This window comes from Nanorana parkeri, unplaced genomic scaffold (assembly GCF_000935625.1).
Source record: "Nanorana parkeri isolate BGI_ZX_2015 unplaced genomic scaffold, ASM93562v1 scaffold69, whole genome shotgun sequence".
In the NCBI taxonomy this organism is placed as follows: domain Eukaryota; kingdom Metazoa; phylum Chordata; class Amphibia; order Anura; family Dicroglossidae; genus Nanorana; species Nanorana parkeri.
The window spans coordinates 2387705-2395318 of record NW_017306337.1 but is presented as its reverse complement, the minus strand read 5'-3'; positions in this window follow the sequence as shown (position 1 = coordinate 2395318).

Sequence of the window (7614 nt, the reverse complement as noted above, 5' to 3'; positions counted from 1 at the left end):
GTTGGTCTTGAGTGCGATGGGATATCTTTAACATCCTGTAAGGGTGAAATGCGTCATACAGATGGTTCTCAAGCAATCATTCACAATTTGCCTAAATAAAGTTTTGTGAAAGGATGTGACATCATTGGCGTGTTGACTACTTTTGATTTTCAACCTGCTGCATGCACTATCCAGCCACCCCGGTCAGATGGGAAAATGCCCACTTGTGAAGAGGGCTTGTGATTGGACTGAAGACTGCAGGACTGAGGGCCCATTGACACCATGGCAATGCGGTAATGCGCAGTAAAATGCACACGTTACTGGAATGCTTGGTAATGCACCCAATCACAGTGCAATGCATTGTGGTTCAATTCATTTAAAATGGCAAGCCAACACATTTACAGAATGCAGCTACACTACAGCAAAATAGTGGGGGGAGCCTTTTTAAATGAATGGGCTACAGCAATGCAGTTGCAATGAACAATAAAGGGCGTTGCAGCACATGTGTTACCACAAATCACCATGGTGTGAATGGGTGCTTATACCCTTAGATCACTTGTGTGCCTGATGAAGGGGATCCTGTGAGACCCCGAAACATTGTATATACGTTCTATTTGCAACTAGTACGTGAATAAATACGTACTGGATTCACTTTAGAGTGCCGGTGTCCATCCTTTACCAATATTTTGACGGAAGCCACCCTTTGACACCTGCTGCACCCACCTACTATTGATGGAGCAGCGGCTCTGAGTGCGATGAGTACCCAGACTGTATACTTAAAGCAACCCTGTCACCATATTTTTACTCCTGTTACCTATAAAAGATGAGAATGTATACTTACCTTTCCAAATGCTCACACCACTGAACGCTGCTTTGTTTAGCAGAAATAACCCCTGTAAATTCACAGAGAAACTGACAATTCCAGGACTATCGATCTCTAGGGTACCCTGGAGCTCTCTTTAGTTCCTCCTGCTGACCTCTATGTTTTTGGGCCACTTTAAAGTAGAACTAAAGTAGCCCACTTTACTTAGAACAGGGTTCTCACCATATTTTATGTTACATGCTAAATATGGGTGTAACATGAAACAATGCTCAGAAAGATAAACAGCCTTTAAATTGGCAGCCACAGAATCCCTACAGTGCCAGTACATGCTTTACCTGTTCCTTATCACAAACCTCCACATTTTCTGACATTGGAAAGAGAGACACTTATCTGTACAAAAACTGTTGAAAAGCACACACGCCCCTAGCGTACCCTCAGTTTCTCAGATCATGAAGTAATAGGGCCTGTTCATACCACTGCGTTGTGGTTACCATGTTGGTGCACTGAGGTACCATTAATTCCCGATTGCACCCCAATGCAGCTGCCTTGGAGCACACTGTGACTATAACAAACTACTGTGCAGTGCGGTGCTCTGCTTTACCAAAAACACAGCAGGTAAGATTGCAGATTCGTTGTGGTGCGTTTGGCAGGCCACTCGAATGAAGTGACATAATGAGAGACATAAGAAACTGTCAGGATTTAGGAGATTTGACTCTCCAGCATCTACCAAAACTCAAATATCTATTGTAGATGGACTGATCCCTTGAGATAGTAACACATTCTATTGCTTGCACTGTAAGTTTATCCTCAGGTCTTGTTCACATCAAATGCGGTGACTGGCATTTTTCCACACTGCCTTAACGCCAGTTACTGCAAGGGCACACAGAAAACGAGAGAGAGAGAGGAGAGAGAGAGGGGAGAGAGGAGAGAGAGGAGCGAGATGAGGAGAGGAGAGAGAGAGAGAGGAGAGAGTGAGGGAGAGGGAGAGAGAGACTTGGGGGCTAATGTATAAACATTCTGATCAGCTTATAGCTCGGTGATTCCTGCCACTAGATGTAATGTACAGGTGAAACTCGAATAATTAGAATATCGTGCAAAGTTCATTTATTTCACTAATGCAACTTAAAAGGTGAAACTAATATATGAGATAGACTCATTACATGCAAAGCAAGATAGTTCAAGCCGTGATTTGTCATAATTGTGATGATTATGGCTTACAGCTCATGAAAACCCCAAGAACCCCAAATCCACAACCTCAAAAAAGTAGATTACATGCAATCAATAAAACAAGGATTGTACATAGAACAATATCGGACCTCTGAAAAGTACAAGCATGCATATGTACTCAGTACTTGGTTTGGGCCCCTTTTGCAGCACTTACTGCAATTACTTTTGCACGATATTCTAATTATTCGAGTTTCACCTGTATATGCTCCTCATCTCCATCTAGCATATGTATATGCTAGATATATGTATATGCTCCTCATCTTCATGTGCCTTGTTACTGTGTGAACTTCAAAAGGATCACCCAGTCAAGTATTTTTACAATAAAAGACCTGGCTTTGCAGTTCTTTCAAGATTTTCCTGATTCTGCACGAGATCCAGGAACCAGGAGATTTCAAAGTGTTTTGGGAGGGATGAAACCCTATATTCCTGGGTCTGTGGTTCAGTGACGTGCAGTACCTCTTGCTCCAGGTGAGGCATTCCCCAGCATGTCCCGCCCCGCCGGCCAAGGCTCTGCCCCACCGGCCAAAGCCCCACGCCCAAGCTAGTGTAAAGGAGACAGGGAGGAGCCTCCCTGTCCCTCACCACTGAGGCGTTCTGTCCATGACAGGTTACACAGCGGAAGGATTTCCCTGCAGTGTAACCTGTTAGATGCCGATCTGAATGGAGAAAAAGCTGTCAGCTTCAGGCATGAAGCTGACAGCTTTTTTCTCCATAATTCTAGGTGAGGCTCTGCCTCACCTGACCACACGTCTCTGCCGTGGTTTAGTAGTGACCAGCATCTAATGATTGCACACCTGTGCACAGCCCTAATGGTAAAGATGGCTGGCTACGATTCAGGGCTCCACCTAGGAGATGGGGAAGGTTTCCGTTCAGGAGTCAGATATGTGTGCTAGAGGCACACAAAAGACAGCTGGGGAGGCTGGGGCAGCCCGTGAGGCTGGAAGAGTGCCAGTGAGAGTCACAGAGGCTGAGGACAGCCAGTGTGAGTGCAGGTTATCACGGTATTGAGACTATCTGGAGGAGAGAGGCAGCAGGATGCTGCAAAAGTAGAAGCCAGGAGGCTAAAACTGTGTTTGTTTTGCTAGAAGTGTATGGATGTGATGTTGGGAACCCCTGTGAGGGAAACTTATGAGGACTGTTGATCTTTTCTGTTGAATAAAATTGGGCTACCAGGGCCTTAAAAAGACAGCATTGGCTTTGTACAGTTTTCTATGTACTTGTCATCTATTATGTTTCCTCATTTGCCTTTTTGGACACTTGACCAGCTGCGTCTGGACCACTTAATTTTGGTGACTTGGCATGTCTCTTGTGTTTATATTTTATAAATAAAGAGTTTAAAAAATAAAAAAAAAGAATGTATGGGGAGTAGACTGTATCCTTAAAGTACTCGCCATTAGGGCTAATATCCTGAAAATATCACAATACAGAAAGGCTTTTTCACAGTACAAAATAAAAATTTGGAATACGTTACCTCAGGAACTAGCTCTAACTTCTAGCTAGTTACATTTTAAATGTTAAAAAAGCTGGATACATTCCTACATGTGCAGAATATAACTGGATATTAACATGTTATAAGTAATAACTCCAGAGATGGTTGATCCAGGGAATATCTGGTTGCCTTTGGACAGCTGTAGGCAAACTCCATACTCCAGCTGTGCTATAAACCCCATCATTCATCTACCTCTGCTAGTTAGGCCTCTGACTGTCATGGGACTTGTGGTTACAAAACAGGTGGAGTGCCAAGGTTGCCTACCCCTGGCTTAGGGGATCAAGAAGGAATTTGTTTCCACTATTGGACCATGCTTTATAAGGCTCTGTGGTTGCCTTCCTTTGGATCAACTATGGGTAAAGGGTTCTATTTATGGAGGTTTTATATTCATTTTTTTTCTATTGGTTGAATTCAATCAATGTGTGTCTGTCTTTTTTTCAACCTGGATAACTATGCAATAAAAAAAAAAACCCAAACCAGTACCTTATGTAGTGGTGCCTTGCGTAATCAGTTACCTGTCTGAATATAATTACCAGAAATATGTGTAAAAATACTATGGACTGAATATAGAATACATATAAAGCCAAGTAAAGAAAACAGGGTATAATATTGTGTGTGTGTGTGTATGTATATATATATATATATATATATATATGCACACACACACACGTTAACGTGACTACCGTGTCTTAAGAAGTGTCCTAGTTCTGTCCAAGGGTACCATAGGATGTGTATACTTTTACGTGCTTCCAAAGTCAAATAGCTCCATTTTGACTTTGGAAGCACTGAATCTCAGATCTGAAATTCAGGAAAGGGTCACCCTCAATGTGTCTCCAGTTAAAAACAAGTAGGATTCCGTTATTAAAAAAGCTTATATTGTAAGTTATTATTGCAGGGCTTCCTTTAAAGTAATTGTTAATGTAACTTTTACATTTGTTTGTGCACAGTTGAAGACTTACATTGCTCAACAAAATATTATATATTGATTTATCTAGTGATGGTGAGCAGCTGTCTACTATTGATCCCACATAATTTTGGCACTTAGACAGTCATATGTAATCTAAATGTTTTGTGCAAAGTTAGCAGGAGAAGGTGTTATAGCAAAGATCATAGGTGGGTAGTTTATGGTTGCACACCATTGCTCAGCTTTGATGTGTGATGGGTGAAAATGTAACATACTGCACAATGCACTACAAAGTGTCAAGGTGCACTATATGACAACTCCCCCTTCACCAGGGCTTATGTATTTTGTAATGTCAAAAATGGTTGGAGTTGACTGGAATGTAACAATAGTTATATATTATATTTGATTATTTATTACATGTATTTTTATACGGCCAGCAATTTACACAGCAGTCCCCGCCCTCAAGAGCTTACAATCTAAGGTCCCTGTTGTACACACATACAGGGCCAATTTAGACAGGAGCCAATTAAATCAGCATGATAATTAGCCAGCGTGTCTTTGGAGTATGGTAGGAAACCGGAGTACCACGAGGAAACCCATGCAAGCACAAGGAGAACATGCCTTGCAGATAGCATCCTGAGCGAGTTTCCAACCGGGACCCACAGTGCTACAAGGCAGAAGAAGCTACATAATACATAAACTCAATGAAGCGAGAGTGTCCAAACCTCCAAAATGCTCTAGATTCTTTTAATTGATCATTTTAATAAAACATTGTTCTGGACACTCTGCTTCCTGTAAAGTTGGACTTTTTTTTTTTAAGACCCCCCTCCTTTTGGGGTTTTTCTGATATTTGCGAGAGGCCTAGCTTGATTAATAAGATGGTCTTTGAAAACACTGGATAGCTATAATAGAAGATCCAGTGCCTCAGTTTGTTGGTACTCCAGAGGAATTCAGACTGTCCTTCCACACTAGAGAACTAAGACTTGCACGGAAAAGCCTTTTATCGTTTGTATCCATTGGTAAACAAGGATGTCTCGTCTCTTGTTTAGAGGGTTACCAGCATAAACGAAGTGTCTTGCATTTGAGAGCTGTACATATCAAGGTGACAAAGAATGCTATAGCAGTCCTATTAACATAGTAATGTGGAAACTGAAGCAACAGATTTTTTTTATCAGATCCGTCCGAGGATGTCAAGTTGAAGATCTGATGGCAACCAAGAGAAATACTAAAGTAGTAGTTTTCCTCTCTACACAAGGGGGATCCACAAGATACTGTAGATGTTATCATTTAATAATGGAATGATTCTGACTTGTGTTTCACCCACTAATTACGATTGCGAGGGTATTAGCCAAAAGCAGACTGAGTCACAAATTATAGCCATCATACCAGATTCGTGGCCCAGGAAGACATGGTACTTGGAGTTACCATGCCATCAGAGAAAATCCAATATGACAGAATGGTCACCATGAATGTGTACACTTATGATTAAAAAATGGCAGGCTGCCACCCTTATTCAAAGTACTATCTACAGACCTTTGGACAGGAGTCTGATCCTCTCTCGCATGTGCTGTCATGGAGAGTAGGGGCAAAATACCCAACTTAACAGCCTGTAGAAAGAATGGATACTCTGATCTCTGTCTATGAACACTGCAGAGCACTTATGAAAGCAGGCTTCATATAAATATGTATAGGGGTTTCCTGACTTTCAGCTGCATTGTGGCACTTAGGGAATGGAATATTTGTAAGATGGGGGTTATGTCAGCGAGTGAGAAAGGTTTTATAAAAGAGTGCAAATCAGTGGAGAATGATGATTGATATAAAAAGGGAGAGACACAGTGGAGAGGGAAGATGTCTGACATGGAGGTGAAACAAACAGCTGACAGAAAATTCAGAAATTCATGAGATGGCGAAGACATTGAGACCAGGGAGGATTTAAGAGAAGTGGAAAAACAAAAGTAGAGGAAAAAGACTTTTGAGATGGGTATACAAAGCGGAAAATGAACATTGTGGACAGTGGGAGACAAAGCAAGGAGGAGGAGGATGATGACAGGCAGTGAATGGGAAGATAAATTAAGAGGGCATAAGAAATCTGAAAGCAAATAAAACAAACTTGTACCAGTGCTCACTCCAATACCTGAGGTCAGTGTGACACACATCGTAGAGGTGTGACGCACAGCGCAGAGGTCAGTGTGACGCACATCGGAGAGGTGTGACGCACAACGGTAAGTGTGACGCACAGCGGTCAGTGTGACGCACAGCGCAGAGGTCAGTGAGACGCACAGCGCAGAGGTCAGTGGTGTAAGCCAGAAAAGGGACTTCCAGTGCATTTAGCTGATGGTATTGAGGTGCCCTCTTCTTTCTCCTGGTGGTGATGGTGGTGGTGGTGTACCGCCCCAGAGATGTTGAATGTAGGGAGTTAAATCTTTCTTTTCGCACGCTGCCTACATTTCTGGTCGGTCTCACTGTCTCTGCAGTCTTCCTCCCAGCCTATGGCAGCTGAGGTGGGTGGAGGAAACTGCAGAAGACAGCCAAAGGGAAGACAGCGGAGCTGAATGTCATCGAGGTGCGCCGCCGGCGGGACTAGGGATACTACCGCCGCAGCGATCGTTCACTTCTATTCTCTCTTCTCCTCCTTGGCCGCTGTGTAGCTGCAGCTATAGAGAAGAGAGAAGCTAACGATCACCGCGGTGGTAGTATCCCATCCCTAGTCCCGCCGGCGGCGCACCTCGATGACATTCCACTCGCCAATTGCGAGGGGAAATTTTGAGGCCTGTACTATATTATTCTATAATCTTTATAGAGATATAGAGAGAGATAGATATATTTTTTTAGCCTCTAGACCAAAATGAGCACATTTAATACTTGCAGTGCAGGGGTAGCCCCACTGCAAGGCTTAATTTCTGGATTGCCTGGAGTTCAACTTTTTGTTTGTAAAATATCTACCATCGTTTCAAAATACTTTTGGTGCAAGAAGGAGTCAAATTTTCACAATTTTTTTTTTTTGTCACAGTACACAACATTTCAAAATAAATACAGTCAAGGTAGGCAGTTTAAAATTGTATACGGATCAGGAATACCAGTGCACATTTAACAGAATCCATAGAAAAATCTCAAGAGGGTCCAACAGGTCTTATGAAAGAATCTGAAAAATGGACTTCTAGAAATGTATCAGAAATAGTGTAATACCGGTTA